The following is a 24,802-nucleotide window of genomic DNA, read 5'->3' as shown; positions in this document are numbered from 1 at the left end:
TTGTGACAGGCTGCAGCAGAAATGTCAAACTACTCCCATGAGTAGTTCTGTGTATATTAGCAACTCCATTAGATGTTTTTGAAAAGAACTGAGAATTAGTACAGCATGTTTAACAATTTTTAAAGATTCAGATCAGTTTTCTTTTTTCCTTCTTTTAAGTTTTTTTGGGAGGGAGTTTCTTCTCAATTGTCGGGAATCAAGTATTTTTTTTTTCCAGGAGCAAAAGAAATAGGAAAAGCAAATGAAATTGTTAGAATTACAGCAATTTAAATTTCAAGGTCTGAAGAAAGCAAATAGTGGCCTTTCTTGATTTTCATTTGATTTGTACAATGGAGAACCAATACTGCAATTTTCCATTGTATACATAAGAACATCTGAGGAAACTTGTAATCCCTCAGGAGTGAGTACGAGTATCCCCAAAGTCTCTCATAGCTATTAACAATTCTTATAACAAATTAAAGTAGAAGCAGACTATAGGAAAAGGTGCATGTATTCTTCAAATGCTTTAATAACTTCAGTTATTTTACAAATCATTTACACCAAAAGTGTCATTATATTTCCTTATTCATTTCTAGTATCCCAATGTGTTTAGAGGTTAATGATCACCTCAACCTGCTGACCTGAAAGTTTCCAGCAGGCAAGTTTCTCAAAGCCATTGTAAACTGTTACATTCAGGATTACCAGGACAGGTGTTTACCCACAATGCTTGTATATAAACTGGTGAAATACAAGGCAGGTTCATTGGAATAGCTAAACATGGGGGAATATATCTGAAAGCAGAAGGTACTAGAAATATTTCTAAATAATTCACATTATAGAAATTTTTAATGTTGTTTGTAATCATTAGGCCACTTCTTCAAAAAGGTATTTGAAAGGTATTTGAAAAGGTATTTGATCATTTTTGAAGGGAAAAAAAGATCTCAAAAAAGCAAACAAATCGCATAGAATTTCTGTAATTTTGTGGTAAGGATATTGCCTAAGCACGGGTATTTTGCAATTTCACGGTTAGATACCTTACGGAGATAAAGTTGGGTTGGCTCTAATTTTTGTTGTTGAGATGTGTCTTGATCTTCATTAAAAGTCAGTTCATTTTTTTCTTGTGAGAATTCATTGCAATATCAGAATAAATTGTTACTTGTTATTACAGCAGAAGTTGGACAATACAAAAAGCAGTGATGTGATAAAAACGAATTGCTTGAAAAATTTTTAATTAAGATCATGTGTTCTGACATAAGTTCGTTCAAATATGTTTTTTTACTCCTTTGGTAAGCCTGGTGGTAGATACCTACTGGCAGATACCACTGCTGGAAGGTTTTATTTTGCAGATTCAAAGAGAGAACTAGTAGATGGATTTCAGAGACAATGCCTTATCTGCCACTTCAAACTAGAACACCAGCTAGTAGTTTTACATGTAAATAGGTCATCAGAGACTTTAGATACGATTGCACAGCCCCTTCAAGCATCAAAGCTGGCTGCTATAAAAGTAGCATTGCCTCCTCTCAGCAGCGAGCCTCCTTCCCACTACTGAGGCTGCTACAAGGGACACAGGCAGTGTGTGACAGTGGAAGCAGATGCGACAGGAGAAGAGCCAAAGCTCCCCTTCGGTGACCCTGTCTTTGTCCAAGCAAAGCGACCACATGGTTGTAATTAGAGATGTGACGTCAGATGTGACAAAGCAGCAGCAAAATCCAAAGTAATCTGCAGGTTAAAACCAGATGTTTCTGGTGCTGAGTCAGTTACACTGTTCAGAAGAAAAGGCTCCAGGAAGGTTAGCCAACCTTGCTTTACAAGGATTATGTGGATTGTGACAGGCTTTCAAGTCAACATCCACTCATTTTAATGTTCTGGAGTGATGTGAAGTTTAGTTTCAAAACCAGTTTCCTCAAACAGATCCTCTTTTGAGCAGGCCAGCATGGATCAAAAAGGAACATCCTAAGGAGGTGGTCGTTCTGTGGCTCTGAAGTGCATCATGCAGGATGGTGATGGCCTTTCTCTAGGAAACATTTATAGTTACTGGAAATGCACAGGAAATTTCTGCATTTCCAGCCCAATGCAGTCCCATCATTCACCAATTCACAAAAGATCTGCTGCTCCTAATCCAGCATTGTTTAAAAGTTATGCCGGTTCTCACACAGCCCGTGTGAGTGAATCAGAGCAATCATTACCCAGCAAAGTCACACTGATGACAAGAGCAGAGCAATAGTATTTCTAGAATAGTTTCATAAAACCACACCATCTCTAAGCTGTCCTGTTTCTTCAGGATACTACAGAATACTGCCAAAGGAGAAGTAGCATTAAAAAAATGACCTTAGACCACAGCTTTGGCAGAAAATGCAAATGTGTATTGTGAAAAATGTGAGATGATTAATTCATGTTCTTATGATAAACTGGAAATTATAAAGCTGTATAAATTTATATCAGGTAAAAGTCTATGCTTCAGGAGGTTTCTGCAGCAGATGGTGAAACTGAGCACCCTGAAAATCAGGCGTCTCCATTCAGAAGGGAACAAAAGACTTTGCAGCCTTCTCAAGTATTGGGAGGGGACCTGTTGAGATGAGCCAGTATCAGCAACTCACACCTCGGGAGCCACTTTCACAGACCATCAAACAATATCACCCATATCTCGAACATTCATCAACTATAAGGATCCATAAAAACTGAATATTAACACATGGACTTGGGAGGGGAGCTCTTTTTCAATCCGACCGGAGACGAATTTGGGTTTGAATAGCTAACCAAGAAACAAAGGGAAGTATGGGGAAATATTGCCAGAGGCAGAATAAAGAGTATAAAAACCAAGCCTCGAACATGGCAAATTTGTGAACCCAGCTAGAGACACTGGCTGCCAGGTCCTGTGTCTCTGGGGTCACCCTTGGCTCAACTTTTCCCGGGAGAACTTCTGTCAAGTAAGTTTCGCTGTTCGTGGGGTTCGTATTGTTTTGTTTTTATTGTTTGAAATTGTTATAATTTGATTCTAAATTTTGTAATTTGGATGTTAATAAACCAAACTATTGAATTTGGCAATAAATTTGTCCTGGCGTTTATAACAATTTTGACGCCCAACAGCGGGGCCAGTTTTGAATATTCTATGGATCCCTGCTTCTGACCGGGGGGCGCCCCGCCGTAAAAAGCGGCCTGGCAGAGCGGGTAAGTCCAAAAGAAGGAACTGGCTTTACGAACCCAGAACCCACAACAGCGAAGTAATTAGGCATTAGGACAAGCTAGCTTGGGGGGGGCTCGGGAACTCAGCAGGGCTTTTCCCCTGGAACCGCGGTATTGTTTCACTCGTAAAAATCTAAGTGCACGAAGAATCCACGCAGGAAAAGGACCGTAAGTATAGCGTGGTTGAGTGGGGGTGACCAAGTGCTTGAGAACGTGTATGTGCGTGTGAGTGTGTGTGAATGAGACGTGATTTATCACGAAGCGAGAGCGGACCTTAAGGTCGCGTTTCCACTGCTCCCGCGAGGGACACGGCCGACCGACGGGGAAGCGATTGGAACGCGTGATATTTTCGCTTCGTGTGTGAGTGTTACCCGACGGGGTGGGGGAGGTCACCAGGGGGTCCTGAAGGAAAGAGGACGTCCCTTTTTGAGTTCGGGGATGAGTAAGCCTTCTTGACCGCGACCAAGTGGGGTCGGTCAATTTTTTCGGTGGCGGTTACAGAGCCCCGCGGTTAACCGAACATCCACGGAACGGTCATCCGTTGGATCATTAAGTTAACGGCATCGAGTTCGGAAACTCGGGATTTAATTTTTTAGTATCTCATAACTTCTGTGCCACGGGGAGTATGGGATCAGATCTCAGCAGAGATCGGGAGGATTCCTTAAGGGAAACCTCAGCGAGGGCTGCTCTTCAAATCCCTCGGAAAAGTCCATTAGGAAAGTTGTTGCAAGGTTGGCAAGAATGCCCAATTAGGAGAGGAGCATCTATGGCCTGTGTTTGGTAATGGGCGTGGGAAGCTCTGTGGGAACATGTAGCGAAGAAGAAAAGGAGAGAATTTGAGGAATTGGCATATGTTCTGTTATGGTATGGGGTACGAGTAAAGCTGTATTCTGAGGAAAGGGAAACACGGAATGAACTGGACTACGGGATAAACTTCTCTCACGGCTCGGTGGCCCCCGTCCTGCCAGCCCCTACCCCTACCCCTTCCTCCTCCCCGGCCTTCTCAGAAGCAGCGTTAGCACTGCCATCCGAGACCCATGTGGAGCCCCGAGCTCAGCGGCCACTCCAGAAACCTCCCTCCCGTTCAAGGAGATTCCCGAGAGGGAATCCTGCCCCCGTTTCTGGTCCTGACCCCGCACCTCGGCCACCGACGCTAAACTATGGAGAAAAAGAGAAGAAGGGTAAGGAAAACGAAGGGTGGAAGAATAAACCAGACAGGTATACACCAGTTAGAGCCCTGGCTAAAACCAGGACCCCCGAAGGAGATCTTGAAGAGCCCAGGAGGGATTCAGGGTGGGACAGTTGGTGTGAGAGCAAGAACGGCCCGGGAGGAAAAATGGGGAAAAAGAAGCATTCCCGTAAGAAATTTGACAGTAGAGCAAAACAGAAATTACCAAAGGTGAATTGGAATGTATTAGAGGATAACTAGTGGTGTTGGGAAGCGTGCAAATTAGAAACGCGAGAATTCACGTGAGTCTGCAAAGGGAGAAAAAGATAGAAAAGGGATTAAAAGGAATCTTGCTTACTCTTTTCCTTGGTGGTGGTAGATCTTTTACTTCAGGCTGAATACATTTTGGAGACTCCCTAGAGTTGTGTATTTTGCTTTAAGAGGTTTTGTTTTGTTTTTTTTTTTTTTCCTGGACGAGATCGGCGGAGTTTTTTTTTTCTTCTCTTTTCACTAACGTGGGAATGGAACGAAACCCGCCCCTTCCCACAAGCGGCAGGGCGAGTCAGTCTATGGTTGCCGGGAGACGAAGGAAAGCGGCAGTTTTAAAGTGACTAGACGAGGCTGCCCGGGGCAGAAAACCGCCCTGTAAGGCGAAATAGGAAGCAAAAATGGATAAAAGTATTGAGAGAAGAGACCAAGAATGAGAGCTATACTTATGCGTGGGAAATACTTAGGTGTTTGTTCTTGAAAAGCTGAAAATATATCTTCTTTTTGGTTACCTGTCCACTGCATGTGAGGATTTTGTGCAAATCAAAATGTTGATAGTATTGTTGGTGGAGGGTTAAAAAATGTAATTTCTGGATTGAGTAATGTGTAGGGGGAGGAAAGTAGAGAACGTACAACTGGAACTTGACGCAGCTAGCTGGGAACAAGCGTCAGCTTCTGTAAACAGCTCCATGCTATTGTTTTAACCAAATCAAGTGTGGATCAGGGTAGAAGCGTAGGTATGATTTAAGATAGTAACTAACGAATAGGATAATCAGTATCTAGGGGTGGGGGTTAGTTAACATGTGTATAATTTAAACTATAAAAATCACGAATCGACTCTGTATCCTTTGGACATCAGATTTGGGTGTATTATCACCCCGGTGTCCCGCGCGCTGGAATAAAGAACCGCATATGATCGCCTTCGTGTGGTTATATGTTTTCCTACGCTAACATTTTTGGCGACCCAGGACGGGACCTTGTGGGCGCAGCCAGGACCCCGCGACCCGATCACGCTCCAGCCGGCACCGGGTGATTTCTCGGGGAGCCCATCGGAGCCGCGACCCTCGCCGCTCACAACGACCCCTGGTGAGAGGTAAGGTTCTTTATTCTCTGGTCTGGGGGCCTGCCATTAAGACGCAGCGAAAGCTACGCTTGGTTGGGCAAAAGGAATTCCTGGTGGTATTGCCTAGGCAGCCGTCCGTCAGACATCGCGAAAGCGTTGCAGGTTCGGCATCTGTGGTTTTTATGTATCTGTAATATGGAGAAACTAAAAGGGTTAAAAGAGGTTTTGGGCAGCAATAATGCCTCTATACCAAGTTCTTCTCCGTTGGGTTGTTTGTTGGCACATTGGAAAGAGGGGAACTTCGGTCAGGAATTACGAAAAGATAAGTTGATTGAATATTGTAATGTTCACTGGCCAAAATACGCTTTGCCTGAAAATCAGAGGTGGCCGAAAAACGGGTCTTTTGATGTGAAGGTTATTATGCAACTTAGATCGCTTTGTACACAAGATGGAAGGGTAGAACAATTACCATATATTGACTTATTTCTGTGCTTGCTTGAGAAACCGGTTTTGTGGCTTGACAAAATGAAAGCAATGAAGCTTGAGAATAATAAGTGTCTGGCTTGCGTCCAAAATAAGCATTGTATGGAACATGCAGTTTTTAGTGAAATTTTAGGGGAAAAAAGAGATGAACTGGAATCGGAATTATTGGTATCTCCCATGGCTCCCGGAACCACCACGGCCCCCTCAACACCAAGTTCTACCCCGCTCACCCTGACCCCACCTGATTCTCTTACACCCCCCTCGCTCGCGCAAGCACAATATGTTTCACCCCCACCTTTGTCTGCTGAAGGTAATTATCCTCCTCTGCCTGTGCCAGCCGCTCCTCCGCTTGCCCCTCCTCCGCCTGCCCAGGTGCCTGCCCCTCCTCCGCCTGCTCAGAGAACCCCCCCTTCTCCACATACACCTGCTCAAAGCTATCCTGCTCCCCCGCCCACACCCGCTGAAAGATTTATCCCCCCTCTAACACCAGCTCAAGGGTACCCTCCGCTCCCACCTACACCTCCTTCACCAGCTCCTGTCCCGTCTGCCCCCCTGTACCCCCCCCTTCCAGATTCCCCTATCCAGGATGTGATTGTGAGGCAGAAGCAAAGGGGAAATGTGAAGAAGACAGATAGAATGTAAAGTAGTGACAGTGAAGCAAATGAACTAGACGCCCCAGTAGCTCACCGAACACGAGGAAAACTGGCCCTGGAGTGGCCTCAGGCAGGAAAGGGTATATTAAAATCAGGCAAACAAAAGAGAACGATTATTGCACCACTAAGGCAAGGGGTGGGAACTAATGGACCTGTCTTTGTAAAGGTACCCTTTTCACCTGCTGATTTAGTTATATGGAAACAATCAGCCGGAACGTATAGAGAAAACCCAGATAAGGTAGCTCGTGTGGTTAAGATGATAATGAAAACTCAGAACCCTGATTGGGAAGATATTCATGTCATATTAGACACTCTGATGGATGAGACAGAGAGAGATATGGTTCTTCGAGCAGCAAGAGAAAGAGCTAGAGAAGACATACGAAATGGTTTGGTGACAGGGACACTGGATTATAATTTTCCCACTGCAGACCCAGAGTGGGATGCTAATGACCCCTCTGGAGTGGATATGTTAAGGCTAAAGAGATATCAGGAGTGGATTTCAGTTGGTGTTCAACAGGCAATACCTAAGAGTATGAACTGGTCTAAGTTGTATGAAATTCGACAGGAAAAGAAAGAATCTCCCACTGCCTTTCTAGAAAGACTTAAGGAAGCAGCTAGAAGATATACTGATCTTCAAGTAGACAGTGAGCAAGGAAGGACTCAGCTTGCCTTTATTTTTCTGGGTCAGGCACAGGAAGATATTAGGAAAAAGCTACAGAAACTGGAAGGTGAAGAGTTAAGAAACTTGGATAAACTCTTAGAGGTTGCCTGGAAAGTTTATAATAACGGGGACAGAGAAATTGTCAAGAAACAGGGGCAAAGCCTTTTGGCAGTCTTACAGAGACAGGGGCGGGGAAGTGATAGAGGTGGTCGTGGCGTTAATAGAGGTGGCTTTGGCAGAGGTTCTGGTCATGGTAGATTAGGTCTGAATCAGTGTGCATATTGTCGGATGGAGGGACACTGGAAAAGGGAGTGTCCAAACCGGTTTAGCCAGAATGGTCAGCCTCAGTTAGACAGTATGTTTAATCAAAGTAGTGAGCATCAGCTGGATGGTGTAGCCAGGGTCATGGTTTTACATGAGAGGGAGCCAGGATCAAGAGAGCCCATGGTGACTTTGCATTTAGAAGGAAAAGACGTAGATTTTCTCATTGACACGGGGGCCACACATTCTGTACTAAATTATCTTGAGGGGCAAATCGGGAACAAGTCAGCAGCAGTCATTGGAGCCACAGGGAAGGAGGAGGTACGGCCATTCTTGCAACCCCTAGAATTGAGCTTTGAAGATAAGATCTTGACCCATGAATTCCTATACATGCCAGACTGCCCAACTCCGCTCTTAGGGCGCGATCTACTGGCAGCACTGGAGGCAGTAATTACTTTTGAGAATGGTGAACTCGTAATGAAAATTCCGGAGTCTAAGACAGGAAAGATTTTGATGATAAAAGAAAAACCAATTTCTAATATTCCTAAAGAAGTAGAAGATGCAGTAATTCCCTCTGTCTGGGAAACAGATGTACCTGGAAAATCTAAATTGGCACAACCGGTACATGTAGAGTTAAAAGAAGGAGCAAAGGCTGTAAGAATCAAACAATACCCTATAAAACCAGAAGCACGACAGGGAATAGCAAAGACCATTGATAAATTTTTAAAATATCGAATTCTAGAGGAATGTAAATCGGAATACAACACCCCAATTTTCCCAGTGAAGAAACCCAATGGTGAGTATAGACTTGTACAGGATTTAAGAGGTATAAATGAAATAACAAAAGACATTCATCCAGTGGTTGCCAATCCCTATACATTGTTAGCATCCGTAAAAGAGATATATAAATGGTTTACTGTAATTGACTTAAAAGATGCTTTCTTCTGTATACCCCTTGACCAAGAAAGTAGGAAACTATTTGCCTTTGAGTGGGAACATCCAGAAAGTAGAAGGAAAACTCAGCTCACCTGGACTCGATTACCGATGGGGTACAAGGGGTCCCCCACTCTCTTTGGAAGTCAACTGGCAAAAGAACTGGAAATCTGGACCAGAGAAGGGCAAGTACCAAGAGACCAGTATTTATTACTCCAGTATGTAGATGACATTTTGATTGCAACAGAAGAAGAAATGACCTGCATAAAGGTAACCATTGAGATCTTAAATTCATTAGGAATGGGAGGGTATAAGGTATCCAGAGAAAAAGCACAAATTGCCCAACAGACTGTGATTTACCTGGGATGTGAAATCTCACAAGGGCAGAGAAAACTGGGTACTAATCGTATTCAAGCTATCTGTGCTATTCCAGAGCCCCAGAATCTACACGAGCTGCTGATCTTCCTCGGAATGACAGGGTGGTGTCGCCTGTGGATCATGGACTATGGACTGATTGTAAAACCCTTGTACGAGGCTCAGAAGACGCAGCCGTTCACCTGGGGCAAACCACAGAAAGAGGCCTTCCAGAAGTTAAAGGAAGCATTGACAACTGCTCCTGCTTTGGGGTTACCTGATCTGTCTAAAGGCTTTCAGCTGTACGTGCATGAAAGGCAGCGACTGGCACTGGGAGTCCTGACCCAACGACTGGGAAGCTGGAAAAGGCCGGTGGGTTACTTTTCCAAACAACTCGACAACGTAAGTGCCGGATGGCCTTCATGTCTGCGGGCAGTGGCAGCTACCGTGCTGCTGATACAAGAAGCCAGGAAGCTCACAATGGGAAGACACATAGATGTCTATGTGCCACACATGGTAACTACAGTCCTGGAACAAAAGGGGGGCCATTGGCTCTCTCCAAGCCGGATGATGAAATTTCAGGTAACCCTGACTGAGCAGGATGACGTTGCACTAAAAACAACTAACCTCTTGAATCCAGCTCTATTTCTAGGTGCCACAGCTGAGGAAGGTCCATTAGAGCATGACTGTCTAGAAGTCATCGAGCACACTTATTCAGCAAGAACAGATCTGAAGGATGTCCCCCTGGAGCAACCAGAGTGGGAACTCTTTACAGATGGAAGCAGCTTCATGGAGAACGGAGCCAGATACGCGGGATATGCGGTAACTACAATTGATGTAGTAATAGAGGCAAAATCACTACCACCTAACACGTCTGCTCAAAGGGCAGAACTAATCGCATTAACCAGAGCACTCGAGCTGAGTGAAGGGAAGACAGTGAATATTTGGACTGACTCCAAATATGCCTTCGGAGTAGTGCATGTACACGGAGCTTTATGGAAAGAAAGAGGACTGCTGTCCTCCCAAGGGACAAATATTAAACATCAAGATGCAGTCCTACAATTGATAGATGCAGTACAAAAACCTGAACAAGTAGCAATCATGCACTGCAAGGCACATCAATCAGGCAACTCCAAAATTTGTGAAGGAAATCGAAAAGCAGATTGGGCAGCCCGTCAGGTAGCGCGAGAGGTGCAGAAAACAATGGCGTTGATACCATCAAGACTTAATATCTCTCAATTTAATTTGCCTCCGAAGCCAAACTATACAATCGAAGATGACAGACTAGCACAACTGCTGAAGGCACAGAAGAACGCAGAAGGGTGGTATGTAACCGCACAAGGGCAAATAGTGGTACCTCCTTTGGTAATGAGAGAAATTTTACAGGTAAAACATAATGAGTGTCACTGGGGTGCAGAGGCGTTGGTAAAGTGGCTAAGACAATACCTAATCTCAGTACGGATGCAAACAATGGCCAAGTCAGTAATGTCTAAATGTGAAATCTGTCTGAAAAACAATCCCGTAGCTAGACGACAGGCACAGTTAGGCAGAATTCGGATAGGAATAGAACCAGGAGACTATTGGCAAGTGGATTTTGCAGAACTGCCAAAAACTCGGGGATACAAATACCTGTTAGTAGGGGTTGACACGTTTTCTGGATGGCCAGAAGCCCTTCCCTGTCGCACAAACCAAGCAAAGGAAACAGTTAAGTGGTTATTACAGGAGATCATTCCCAGGTTTGGGGTGCCCCTAGGGATATCATCAGACAGAGGCCCACACTTCATAGCCACGGTGGTACAAGAGGTAAGCAAGTTACTGGGATTATCTTGGGACCTCCACACACCATGGAGACCCCAGTCAAGTGGGCAAGTAGAAAGAATGAACCAGACACTGAAGAGGCAGATCAGTAAAATATGCCAGGAAGCCAAACTGCAGTGGCCACAGGCTTTACCGATCGCATTGCTGAGGGTTCGGATAAAGCCTAGGAGTGGGATGTCAGTTAGTCCTTATGAAATATTGTATGGGAAACCATATGAATCTCCTAATCCCAATCCAAATGTTCATGTCACAGGGAAACAAGATGTGTATAATTATGTTCTGTCCCTCGGGAGAACTCTAGCTCGACTTCGAAGTGTTCTCGTGTGGAACAGACCACTGGCCCTGGAGAATCCAGTCCACAATATCGAACCAGGAGATGAGCAGTCAAAGTGGCTGGAGTGGAACCCTAGATACACTACACGCGTGTGAAGAAGGTCCCTCGTGGAGTCCAGACGCGGGCTGTAGAAACTTTTGGACCAACAAAGCTGAGGCTGAAACGTCTGTAACTGTTCAAATGGTATTGGTAACTGTGCTCATGCTCTTCCTGTGGGTAGTGTTAATTTCATGGATACTAATGTCACCAGTAGGGATTGCTGTTACTTTGGGATATGGGATACAGAAGGGTCAACTAACAACTCTTCATTTTAGAATGAAGAGAGAGATACAGGCAAAAACACAAGTAATAGAAATTTCTAATGAAATTCGGGCTGAGAATGTAATGATTGGATTGGTCAGAGACTTTGCCAAAATGCATAATACCAGCAGAATAACGGCCTGTCTGCCAATACCAAAGGCAGCAGGGGACCCAGTAAGCTGGGGAATAATAACATCAAAATTACCTGAAATAGGAGGGAACAAAACAATTAACTGTAAACAAGTACCAGAGTCAAGGGTGGTGGTCAGAGAATACTGGAAGATAACAGAGGATTCCTATATGCAACCCATGAGAAAGTCAGAGTGCATTCTTAGTAATGGCAAATTGGGACAAATCATAGAGTGGTGGGTTAAGGACCAAGACCTTGCAAAATGACAATGTTGGTTTCTACGCTATCAAAAGATCAGGGACAACGCTACAGAAAGTGTTGTGGTGTGGAAATGTGAAGAGAAGGATTGGAAAGGACTGGAACCTTGGGACAGTGCATGGTCTGTGAGCATCCTCCAGAAATTCCAATATATGGAAAGCACACCCTGGTGCATTAAATGGAAAGGCTCTGAAAATGAGACAGATCCCACAGTGACGAATACTGATACTAGCAGTCAGAAAGAGGCAAATAAGGTAAGTTGGTGAGTATGTAAGAAAATTTATGATTGCACTTCTGATAATCTGGAAATGAAACAGTGGTCACCATTGGCAATAGCCTTACGAATTGGTTGTGCCTGCAGGAAAATTAAACACAAACAAGGCAAAATAGATTCTAAGATTATAGTAGGATGTAGCAGGAGTACAATTCGAAGTCCAGGACCATTTGTATGGGCAATGAGTGATGGCACATGGACAACACACTTGCCTATGGACGGGGAGGTAAGAGAAATCACCCTAGGCCTTCCCACTTTATGTCCAATTTGGAAGAAATCCCCATTTAACAGGAGCAATGAAGCCTTGCAAATAAAAGCAAAGCGAGACATCTCAGAAGACAAGAACCCAGATGACACCTGGAAGGAACCCTCTAGTGGAGTAAAGATTGGGTGGGCCCTAGAATCCTTGTTTGGTCCCATTGCAAATTATCGAAATAGAGAAATGCTATATAGACTCACAGGTCAGGTAGACAGATTAGCAAGAATCACACGAGAGGGATTTAGGGAACTCAATGTGCAATTACAGGCCACCACCAAAATGACCCTGCAAAATCGTTTGGCTTTAGATATGTTACTTTTGAAAGAACACGGAGTGTGTGGATATTTAAAGGGACAAATCGACCATTGCTGCATCCACATCCCAAATGTAACTGCAGATGTAGAACATGACATCAGTCAGTTAAAACAAATAGAGCATGAGGCACAAAGGGAACAAAAGGATTTAGCTACTAGCTGGTTGGGTAAAATCTTTGAAGGATTAGGATGGAATGTGAGTTCATGGATAAAGTCTATCCTTGAAAATCTGATAATTTTACTGATTATATTTTTAGTAATTTGGTTAGTTTACAGAATCCTGAAGAGAGAGATACAGAAAAAGGCATCTTGGAACAGGACCATAATGAAGGCATTGGCACGGAACCCAGCACCTTCAATCCGCAACAACATCCCGGACAAAGCCTATGACAACAGAGGATTTGAAGATGAACATCCAATATGAACTCTGAAGCCTAATGGACTGTATTAAGTGAAAGCATTTACACTTAGTATATTAGAGTGAAAATACTTTCAAAGGGGGGAATGTTGGTGGAGGGTTAAAAAATGTAATTTCTGGATTGAGTAATGTGTAGGGGGAGGAAAGTAGAGAATGTACAACTGGAACTTGACGCAGCTAGCTGGGAACAAGCGTCAGCTTCTGTAAACAGCTCCATGCTATTGTTTTAACCAGATCAAGTGTGGATCAGGGTAGAAGCGTAGGTATGATTTAAGATAGTAACTAAGGAATAGGATAATCAGTATCTAGGGGTGGGGGTTAGTTAACATGTGTATAATTTAAACTATAAAATTCACGAATCGACTCTGTATCCTTCGGACATCAGATTTGGGTGTATTATCACCCCGGTGTCCCGCGCGCTGGAATAAAGAACCGCATATGATCGCCTTCGTGTGGTTATATGTTTTCCTACACTAACAGTATGGTGTATGTAGCTTGTCTATGTTTGAAACAATTGCTACATTTTGAATTCGGATTGTTAGCTTGAGCAGGAATATGGCATTTGTGTGGGCAGACAGTGTATTGCAAGGGTTTTGTGTGTTTCAGTTTTTCTTTCAAAAGGTTGAAGCATGTGGCCAGTGAAGCCAAAATTAAAGTAGCTGTTGAGAGGCAAGAAACTAAATCTTTCTGTCGAGATAGTGTTAGAATAGTAATTAGAGTCAAGATTCTAGTATTAAGTTGGGAAAGTAGTATAATTCTCTGTGTTGGTAGTTACAAGATTTTTCTTTATTCTTTGCAGTTCCTATTCTGTATGTATTTTATCTAGTTAGGAACCGAGATTCTTAATTTTAATTATTGACTCCTTAGAAGGAGATAGTTTGTGTTGTCCCTTTGATATTATGTCTTCTTACTTGCTCCTCAATTTGGAGGATGTGAACCTTGAGGTTGCCCTGGTGCCTGTGTTTTCAGGGGTGGAGAGTAAGTGATGTATGAGAGGCAGCATTTTGTCACCGGTGTTAAGTTTGGTCGGTGTTTGCTTGTGGTCCTTCGAGCCATGTATTTAGGTTTAATAATACGCAAGAATGGATAGCAAATACAGGAGCTTTGCTTTGGGAATTAGGCATAAGTTATCTCGAGTTGCTTGCTAAAAGAGGCTAAGTTTGTGAAGTTTTTTTGGACTGAGGTAAAAAGCAGTAGTGTTAATGTTCTGACAATTGCGCTAGATAAAGCTATCTGATTACCGGGGCCTGAAGTTTACAGTGACTCCTGGCTTTAGAAAACTTTTCTGAGTCTTAAGTTCCGAATTTAAGTAATGCATGGTTTATTACAGAGTATTTTGATGCATTTTAACCATAGCTTTTGATGCCCTCCATCTAAAACAGATGAATTAGTCCTGTTGTTTTATCCACTTCCTATGATAAAAGCTAAAGGAGATCAGACCCTCAACAAAGTTACCACTCTGATGCCCCTTGTCTAATATATATATATATATATCCTGAGAATATTCTATAAGTGGTGAAGGAATAAGTTCTGCTCTTTGTAATATTTTCTTCTATTTGGTGTACCTTTTTTTTTTTTTCTGTCTTGTTAAAATACTCCCCCAGAATTATGGGTGAGGTCTTAAGTTTCTCTCTTAATTTGTATTAGGTACAAATTTTGCTTAAAGTTATCCTTTATTAAGTTGTACTGCTCACTGATTGTTTGAATTGGCTCCCTGATGAAGTGAAGAAGTCACTTCAGCTACTGCTGCAGGATTGTATCTTGCCACGCTGAAATAGGGGTCTGCAGCTGATCCTGTCTGTGAGAAATGGTTTGTAGACGGATCTGCACGAGTAGTTGACGGGAACTGCCCCGGTATATTAACCGGGAGTTCCAGCTTTTCGTGGATGTTAGCAATCACACGGCGTATGGAGTTCTTACACAGGAGTGGGCGGGAGCCAGGAAACCGGTGGGGTATGTTTCAAATTTATTAGTTAGAACTCCGTACTCCTGCGGCTCGAAACCCCGCCCAGTTTCTGTCCTGGGGAGGATCTGAGGAGTGTAGTCACAATTGCTACGAGGCAGTGGAATTACAAACCAAAATAAGAAGTGTCGCCATCAAGTTAACAGCAGAGCTGAAAGGTCCGATAGTACTTCTGGAATTGTGTTAATTTTGCTGATCATTAGGGGTGGCTGAAGCAAGGGTGAGAAGCAGTTGTGAAGGCAGATGCTTCTTGGAGGCTGAGTGAGAATGGCCATGGCAGGGTGCACATCGAAAATAGGGACAGAAGGTGGTCCCATTGTCTCACTCAAGTTGCTTCCTTCTTTTGGCTGTGTGTATCTGAGAATGTGCTGAGTAGGGGTCTGGAATATAAATTTGTAGTTCAGTTAATTAGCAGAAGTGCAGACTCATTGCACTGAGACTGTAGAAACTGAGTGAGGATGTGTGTAACCTTAACAGCTGATTGTCCTGGAAACTGCTGTTGTCACAGAGCATTGTAGGATACTGGGTTTTATGAATGTTTGTCTGTATACCAAATCACTCTGAATGTGCTGAGTTTGGTTCTTGAAATAAGCCCAAATTGTTTGTGCTTGTCTATGATTTTTTAACTGAATTTTTCTTTAAAAAGCTAAAACCTGTGTTAATGCTATGGGATTTGGAGTAGTCTTAGTGTTTATTGTTTACTCGCTATATATCCAGTGGACATTGTCAGAAGTATTGGTAGAATGTAAAAAGAATTGTTTGTATGTTTCAGTATAAACCTCGTTTAATAAGAAGTAAAATTCTCTTTCTGTTAATTTTAATTTTTCCTGTAACAGTACAAGAAGATTTTTTTTTTTGAATTTTGTATTGAGTTCTTTAAATTCTAGATAAGGAATTAAATCATTCTTGGGTGAAAAGAAGATTTTGAGTCGTATGAAAAATTGTAAATTATTCTGTATAAAGGGGATGAGTGAATTATGAGCTAGAAAACTATTTCAAATATTCAGATTGTCTGAATAATAGTCGTAGCATGTTTTCTTCCTGTAAGGTATTTCCGGAGATTTTTCAAAAAGTATGGTTAAAAATTAAACTTGCATTATACTTAGATCTGAATTGATAAATTTAATTTGAAGCCAGCTGTGAGAGAGCTTCAAGATGTTAATTTATAAAATCAGGTAGATTCTGGAAAAAGAGGGGTTTTTTTTGTTCATGTGACAAAGGTGTAGTCTGTGCTAACCCCTCAGTTTTGGAGGGTTCCCCTGTTTTGTTTTTAACAGGTGTTAGTACGGAAGAACATCAGGAAGGGTGAATCCGGAGCTCCAGAAATTTAAAGAGAAGGAACTCCACCCCCAGGATATCAGAAACAAATGGCAGAAGAAATATCCATGTGCTGCTCTGAACCTGGATGCCCCTGCAATCCATATATCCATTTCAAATGCAATTATTGTCTTGAAATTTGGGTGGTGCACTGCAAGTGGGGGTGGAGGTCGCTGGGGCTATGCCACAGGTGTTCTGAGGAAGAACAGACTCTGACTATGCGATTCTTAGACTGTGCCACACGTTTGGGATTGATAGAACCAGATTATCCCGGGTGGTATTCAATATACGAAAAAAGGGGTTAAAGGGAAAATTGGATCTAAAGGCCCAAGTGTTAGCCACTGAGTGCCGTAGAACTAAGGTAGTGCCGTGTGTGGCAGAGCAAGTAAAGTAATCTCGGTGGGGAGCTTTTAAAGGAGGTATGCCGCCCGAACCACCCCAAGGGTCCGAGCAGAGAGCCCCTGCTGTCGCGAAGAGAAAAACTTCCCCGTTGTTCGGTTGCCACCCGACAGACGCTGGGCCAGACAGAGGGAAGCTTCTGCGGATCACTCTAGGGAGTGTGAACCAGGCTGTACGCTCGGTGAAGGGCCAGCCCTGTGACATATGGCTCCTGCAAAAAGGTTACCCCTGTTAAGACACAAGTAACTGGCTGGCACTCAAAGGCAGTCAGGGACATGGGAATTGGAAAGATAGAAGAAAAGCAGAAAAGGCAAACATGGTTCAAGAATCGCTGGTGAGGTGTTTCTTCAAGGAACGAGAAACTCAAGAGAGGAATTTTAAGTAGATTTAAAGAAAAATCTAAAATGATGACGATGCGAACATGAATTAAATGGTTAACAAAAGAAAAGAAATGGGGGAATTGTGAAAAATGTGAGATGATTAATTCATGTTCTTATGATAAACTGGAAATTATAAAGCTGTATAAATTTATATCAGGTAAAAGTCTATGCTTCAGGAGGTTTCTGCAGCAGATGGTGAAACTGAGCACCCTGAAAATCAGGCGTCTCCATTCAGAAGGGAACAAAAGACTTTGCAGCCTTCTCAAGTATTGGGAGGGGACCTGTTGAGATGAGCCAGTATCAGCAACTCACACCTCGGGAGCCACTTTCACCGACCATCAAACAATATCACCCATATCTCGAACATTCATCAACTATAAGGATCCATAAAAACTGAATATTAACACATGGACTTGGGAGGGGAGCTCTTTTTCAATCCGACCGGAGACGAATTTGGGTTTGAATAGCTAACCAAGAAACAAAGGGAAGTATGGGGAAATATTGCCAGAGGCAGAATAAAGAGTATAAAAACCAAGCCTCGAACATGGCAAATTTGTGAACCCAGCTAGAGACACCGGCTGCCAGGTCCTGTGTCTCTGGGGTCACCCTTGGCTCAACTTTTCCCGGGAGAACTTCTGTCAAGTAAGTTTCGCTGTTCGTGGAGTTCGTATTGTTTTGTTTTTATTGTTTGAAATTGTTATAATTTGATTCTAAATTTTGTAATTTGGATGTTAATAAACCAAACTATTGAATTTGGCAATAAATTTGTCCTGGCGTTTATAACATGTATCATCTCCACAGCTGTGTTGCCTGTTTTGATCTTGTCAAAGAATAATTTGTTACTGCAACACTGCAGTAAGTAGGTTTTATGCTTCCATTCGTGCATGATGCACTGATGAAAGTGTGAAGAAACAGTGCAGCACCCCCACTTTTTCTGAAGAATTATCACTGGTTACTAAACATCTACTAGCAAATTCGATAGATAAGAGCCTGATGTTATTTGTAGCCTCTGGTTTCTCTGCCATATTCTAGTTCTGATAATTATGCATTTTTGTTGAAAATATTCCCACATTTTCTCCATTCCTGATGTAACCTATTAACTCTACTACATTTCATCGTAAGAGTTTTCTTTGTGTGAGTGATAACATTATTAGTTTTCCTTATGTCACATTTTCCTCAACTGAAAGTTAGAATTAAGAGTATTATAAATTAGTAAGAAAAGTAGGTGTTTTTACTAACGCTTTTCAGAATTCTTCCAGTGGAAAAGCTATGGTTAGCTCTTCGGGAGCATTATTGCTAAAGAAGCTCCTGTCCCTACAGTATCTTTACATAAGATTTTGGACATAATTGTGAACCAAACGGGGAAACTGAACTACCTGACAAGTAACCCAGGAAGGAAATCCATGGCAATTTGTAGTCAAGTTCTTTATTTCGTTCTAGACACAAACACGAATTAAATTCCTATAGATACTTTTAGATACATTGTTATTCAAGTATCAACTGAAACATAAAATCCTTTTAACTGAGAGAAAAGATTGGGATTACTTACACAATATTACTCCTAAGCGTTTTATTTTACAGAAAATGGTTTAGCGCAATGTTCTGCTGCACGCATAACAGGTTTACATTTAAATAGTCGTCGCATATTTATCGAATGGTATTAAAAGCCTTGTGCACACAAAAGGGTTGAGGCAAACGCGTCTGGTCTCTGCCGCTCTGGGAATTTCACAGGAAAGAAGAAATCACGGACTTCGCCGGGACGGGTTCGTTGAAGCCCTGAACACCTCGAGACTCATTTCCCGGAGAGGACTCGGGATGTCGCCTGTTCCGCTTTGGGAACGCGCGTGTGACCGCGTTCTGTGCCGGGTTCACCGTGCCGGTGGGGAAGCGCCTCCGTTCAGCGGAGCCCCTTCCGCGGGCTCGGCCGGAGGCTCTGCGCCTGCAGCACGGTGCCCCCGGTGCCCGGTGCCTGCTGCCCGCGCTCCCGGCCGCAGCCCGGCTGCCCGCCCGGCGGCCCCGCGCCGCCGCCATTTGCTGCGGCCGCGGGGTGAGCTGAGGCGAGGTGAGCCGAGGTCAGGGAGGCGCGCGCCCGCCGCGCCGGCGCAGCACGCGCACTCCTCCCCCGCCCCTCTGCGCACGCGTGGGGAGGCGCGCGCAGCGCGGGGATCACCTCCCCGGTGTGCCGTTCCTGCGCACGCGCGGCGGCGGCGGCGGCCCCGGGGTGCCGCGGCTTGCAGTGCGCGCCGGCGCACGCGCGGTGGCGCGAGGCCGCGAGGCGCCGCGGCGGCCGGCGGCGGTGGGGGCTCGGCGGCGCAGGCGTGGTGGTGTCGGGGGGACTCCCGGGCCCGGGTGCTGCTGTGCCGCCGCCGGAGCAGCAGGAGCAGGAGAAGGCTCAGTCAGGCACTGCCGGCGGGCGCGGGGCTGCGCGCGGGGAGCGACGCTCGCCGGGGCACCGCAGGCGGGCAGCGGCAGCGCGGGGCCAGGTGAGCAGCGAGCGCGGCGCGGGGCGGGCGGACCCGCCGGGCCCCGCTGTGCGGCGGCGAGGGGAAGGCGGGAGCACGGCGCGGAGGGGACCGGTGGAAGTTTGACAGCGCCGGCGTGTCTCCCGCCGCGAACCGAGGGGCGGGAGTGCAGCGGCTGCCCTTGGGCGGGCACGGCCGCGGCCGGGGGCGGGGGGCGCTCGCGGGGCACCCGCTAGGCCCGGTGACCCACTTTGCTCCTGTCACAACTCCCGGGCGCGTCGGGAGCGCTGCCCGCCTGGCCCCGCGCCCGCGAACCGGGCAGGGCGGGCGCGGGACTCCCCGGCATCCCCCGGGCCGCGCCGCGCCGGACCGAGCAGCGCTGCGGGCGGCCGCTCCCTCCGCCGCCGCTCCGCAAGGCGGCTCGTCCCGCGGGCGCCGTGGGGACGCGCCCGGCCCCGCCGCCCCACGCGCGGGGGAGGTTTCCGCGGCGGTCCTGCGGAGCGCGGGTGTTTACACGGCGGGCGGGCGGCGGTCCGTGCCCGCTTGGGCCCTCCCCGCGGCGGGACAGCTCTGCGGGGCCTCGGGCTCCGGGCGGCGGCGAGAGCGCGCCCCGCGCTGTCCCTGCGGCAGATGGGCTGGAGCCGTGGGGTTGCGTATGCACTTCGTAGGCTTTTTTTTCCTTCCCCCTTTTTTTTTTTTTTTTTTTTTTTTTTTTTAGTTCCGATAACTTTATTGCGATAACTGCAGCGTGTTCATGCTCGTAAAACCTGAGGGATTCTCAGCAGCCTCCGGTCCTTTTTTGAGTTATTGCGGCCTTAAACTCAGTGTGGTAAATACTCCGTGCATGCAGGTGTGAAATATGACCAGCGAGGGACTGGAAATCCGTGGTACTTCAATTTTGTGTTTGGGTTAAGGTGGATCAGGATTTCTGGTTGGTTTCACTTTCAAATTCTAGCTACTTTAGGCCTCGATATGAGTTGGAAATGTTTTGGGGTTTTTTTGCCATGAGGAGGAGTGCTTTGAACTAATCAGATATAATAGCAGTGAGATTTTTGTCAGGCCGTTATTTTCATGTGCTGTTAAGAGTTAACCTACCGAGAGCTACAGGGAAAGTCAGGTATGGTTTTGGCTGGATTATGAAACTGCATGTAGAGGCCAATCATAGAACCTGATCCTCTAAATCCTTAAAGTAGGTATTTTTTCTTAGATGACTTCCTAAATGACTGGTTGACAAGGGGTGCTTTTGGTGGCAGTATTGACTTGACCTGGCCTGCCTCTTCCTTGCTCCAGCTGCAGCAGCACAACAGTTCATGGAATTGTGTCCTGTAACTAGATTGAGGAAATGATCCAGGTTAAAATTAACTGCCTTGGTTTTGTGTTTTTGTTTTTTCTTTTTAATGGGGTTATATTTAACCTATATAATTTCTTTGGATAACAGGTGTGTCAGGAAGCAAGAAGATTGTTTAAGCAAATACCCTAGTGAAAGAAGTACTTGAGAAATACACCTCTACTGTAATAGTCCTGGCAAACTTCAGTATGAACAGTTGCAGTTGTTTCACAATGTTCAGTTTTACAGAAATAATATTGATTTTGTTTATAAATATCTGTTGGATTTGGGCCTGTTATTTAAAATTGGACAGCATTGTTGTAATAGAGGACTTCTATTTGAAAGTAACTCTGCGTTTTAATTTTTAAAATTAAACTGTTAATTTTCACATGTATCCACTTAAGACACTTCCCCAAACTCATTACAGATACTGCCTTCAGATTACCTGACATAATGTATTTGGTTTAGTTTCCTTTTGTAGAATATGGCAACTTTGTCTGAGAATTTTGTTGGTAAGGCAAGGGTTACTGCTTCTTAACAAACAATTCAAACAGGGAAAAACCCCCAAACTTCCGGGTTGATATTTAATAGTTTAAGGTGCCATTCAGCCATGTCTTGTTTTTTTTATTTCTTCCGCTTCATGTTCTTACATGGAAAAGTTTAACACATTTAGGCAAAACAAAAGAATGTGAGGAAAGCAGAGTGTTTTCACTACTAATGCTCTTCTAAGGACCCCAAAACCTCTGCTGTAGGTAACTTTACTCTCTTTGTACTAAGCAATTTAAAAACTGAGTGGTAATTACCTTAAATTTAATTTGTAGTGTTGGTTAATTAACTTCTTAGTTTAGAATTTCACAGAAGTCATGAATCTTCATGGTTGTATTGGTTTTGCAAAAGAAATAGATGCTTTTAAGAACTTTGAGCTTTTGCTTTTTTTCCCCCTCTATTTTAACTTTCTGCAAAAAGTTGAAGATACAAAATAATAGTAGAGCTATTGCCTCCCCCCCTTCTCCACATGTTCTTTATACGAAATGTTTTTATCAACTTGGAAAGTTGTGAATTTTTAATTAAAAACTAATAAACTCGTGTTGAAAATAGTTGTGAATCAAAAATGCAGTTTCTTCACTAGGTAATTTCCTCATTTGAAAGCAGCTTCTTTTTTATCTAAGCTTTCCTTCAAGAGATACATATAATTTGTTGTCAGTCCCTCATGGTTTCAGCTTAGTTTTATAGATGAAGAGTGTGGATAGTTTTCGTCTTAGAGCAGAAAATTAATATCCTAATACAGTTTTTAATACAAGATACAATTCAGAAGAAGTGGAATTACAGCTGAAAGGTGCTTTTTTATCACATTGTAGTGAGTTAGTTTTTCTTGAGGCAAAGACTTTGGTAGGCCTCTGAAGTAAAGAAAAGTTCATTTTAGTGTTTCAGCCTTTTTAACGTGCTAGCTTCCCCATGAGCACTGCAAACTGTGAAGGCTGAATGAGAAACGAGATGTAGAACTGTTTCTGACGATTGGTGATATTAGTAGGTAGTGGCATAGCAAAGACATTAGTGATTGTTCCTGCTATTCTTACTTTCTGTTTGTTTACTTTGCAAAGTATTTTTAACCTCTCAGTGTTAATGAACTGATTCACCACTGAAGAAGGGGCACAAGACCACCAGAGTCACCTCTGGACAGCCACAAGGCTGTTGGGAGAACAGTAGCTGTTTTACAGTAGCTTTATCTCTAGAGGAGAAAAAATGTGAGACTACAGATAGTGACCAAACCACTCAACTGTTTCTCTCATCTTAAACTAATTCTGATTTATTGTTAGTAGCATTGGTGTTATTAGTTTGGATTCAGCAGTCTTTTAGAATAAAAAGACGTGTTGGAAGCACACCTTCAGACCCTTAGCAGAATCTGAAATGAAAAATCTCAGCATCTCTCTGTAACTCTGGCGCAAGTAGATTTGCTTATATCTGTATTATACCTCATTCACTTCTGTGGGTGGTCCACCTGGGGAAAGAAACTTACTAATATAGTTAGTTATTTTGTTAACTCATTGGAAATAGGTAATAATCTAAAACTCTGACACACGTTACATTGTTTATTTGTTGCAGGACTTACAAGATGTGAAGTGCAAAATCATGGAAGAGAAAGGAGACTCAGGGTTAATTCAGCTGCCCTGAAGGATTGAATTTTCTATCCCTAGTGCTGCCACAAAATTCCTTTGTCATGTAAAAGCCACTTTAATTTTGGCATACCTCACCCCTGAGTGTTTAAATTTATAGTCTAGGTGTTCTCTTACCATACTTTTTGTGTATATTATAAATTCTTTATTATGGCCACTTTTAGAATATATAATCATGTACATAAAACGTTTTGGTCCTCTGTGGTTGTCATATATCTAATATTATGTGGAAATAATAAGGCTTCACAGATTCTTTCAACAGTTTAGAGCTGCACACTTTGGACTCTTCAGGTGTTACATTTTGTCATTAAAATCAGTGAAGAAATTTCCTTATTCTATACTGATGTTCTGAGTATAATTTGGAATCATAATTAGTAGTATAAATACTTTATTAAATATAAATCCTTAAATATTAGTATATATACGAGATTCAAGACTGATCATGATGTATTTAGAGAGTGGTGCTTTTGAAGCTTAGTAGATACTGTGGGTATTCCTCATATTCATGACAAAAATGTAGCCAAATAAGGCATAAATATAGCTGCTTCAATGCTTTGTTCCTATAACTGTGTTTTTGATAATCTCAGAGTATGTGAGAAGGCTTCAGTTTTGAAGCTCATGTCATTTTACTGATAATGACAGCCTAGTACCACAAGATAAATGGCATTAAACTTTTATCCTTTTCTTAAAACAGAAGAAAACACTTCTTAGAGTAAGACAGATCCAATTAAAGTGGATTTTTAAAATAAATATATGTGACATCATTCTTCTATAGAGCTCCTTCTAGAGTTCCACTAAAAAGGTTATTTGCAGGTGCCTTTGAGGTGGTTTTTGATGTTATTTTGGTATATGGCCAGATCCATGAGATAATATGGAGGAGTCAGAATTGATTTAGGTGGATTTTGTGTGTCCAGGCCCAAATAAAAGTTGTATCCATGTTAGAAGTTTCCTGGTTTTCACTAGTAAAGTTTTCCAAAGTTGAATACTGAAGTTTTGTTCTCATTCACATCTTCCAGGATCTTATCACAGCTGAGCATCTTGGCATCTAAATCTGTTTGCTATTCATAAATTAGGCAATCTGTAAATTAGGCCTTCACTTGTTCCAAGGCATGTTCAAACCACACCTCAGGCACACCTATGGAATTGGACTTGGACCAAAACCTTGTGGTGACTCTCCCTTTTGTTCAGAAGCACAAAGGAGTGAGGAGGAAGAGATTTTGCTCATGTCTCCTTTAAAAAAAAGAAACGCCGAAAATAAACAACAAACCAACAAAACTCCAAAGCCTATAACCTCGCTTTTCCTTGAGACAAAATGATAAAAGTCTAACTGGGCTAAAGAGATGCTCTAGGTCTGTTGTTTTCTTGCAGGAAAAGGAGTTGGTATATACCTGTATTCTGGCCTGTGTTACATTTAAAATTTTGAATGCCATTAGGAACTGGAACCCATGGCTGATGTCTCTTGTTTGCTGCCCTTCTGCCTAGAGAGGCACGCATACTCCTGGTGCTCCTCTGTCCAGTAAAGCTTTACTTTTTATTTTTGCTTCCATATTCTGCAAATTGCCGCTGAAATGGAAAGTTAGGAGTTGATGCATCTTCCCGTTGTGATGCAGAGCCTGCTGAGAGATTATGTCTGTTTGGCAGACTAGAGATTGGCTTGCCAGTTTGTGTTC

At 43.5% G+C, this 24,802-nt stretch overlaps 2 protein-coding genes across 11 annotated transcripts in view; both read left to right on the top strand.

Moving 5' to 3' along the window:
* Positions 1 to 15,845, top strand: part of LOC134552878 (uncharacterized) — a 279,873-nt gene extending 264,028 nt beyond the window's left edge. The window contains exon 2 of the mRNA XM_063401973.1: positions 15,381 to 15,845. The gene's annotated coding sequence lies outside the window, so the exon portion shown is untranslated. The remainder of the gene's footprint in view (positions 1 to 15,380) is intronic.
* Positions 15,846 to 19,512: 3,667 nt separating this feature from the next.
* Positions 19,513 to 24,802, top strand: part of CLOCK (clock circadian regulator) — a 72,078-nt gene continuing 66,788 nt past the window's right edge. For 5 of the 10 annotated variants that reach the window (XM_063401965.1, XM_063401971.1, XM_063401961.1 and 2 more), the window contains exon 1: positions 19,513 to 19,652. The gene's annotated coding sequence lies outside the window, so the exon portion shown is untranslated. Of the gene's footprint in view, positions 19,653 to 20,349; positions 20,519 to 24,802 lie in introns of all 10 variants that reach the window. The other 5 variants (XM_063401969.1, XM_063401963.1, XM_063401970.1 and 2 more) reach the window with 3 other exon arrangements.

This window comes from Prinia subflava, chromosome 7 (assembly GCF_021018805.1).
Source record: "Prinia subflava isolate CZ2003 ecotype Zambia chromosome 7, Cam_Psub_1.2, whole genome shotgun sequence".
Classification (NCBI taxonomy): Eukaryota; Metazoa; Chordata; class Aves; order Passeriformes; family Cisticolidae; genus Prinia; species Prinia subflava.
The sequence above is the reverse complement of the archived record's forward strand: the minus strand, read 5'-3'. Positions and strand labels throughout refer to the sequence as shown.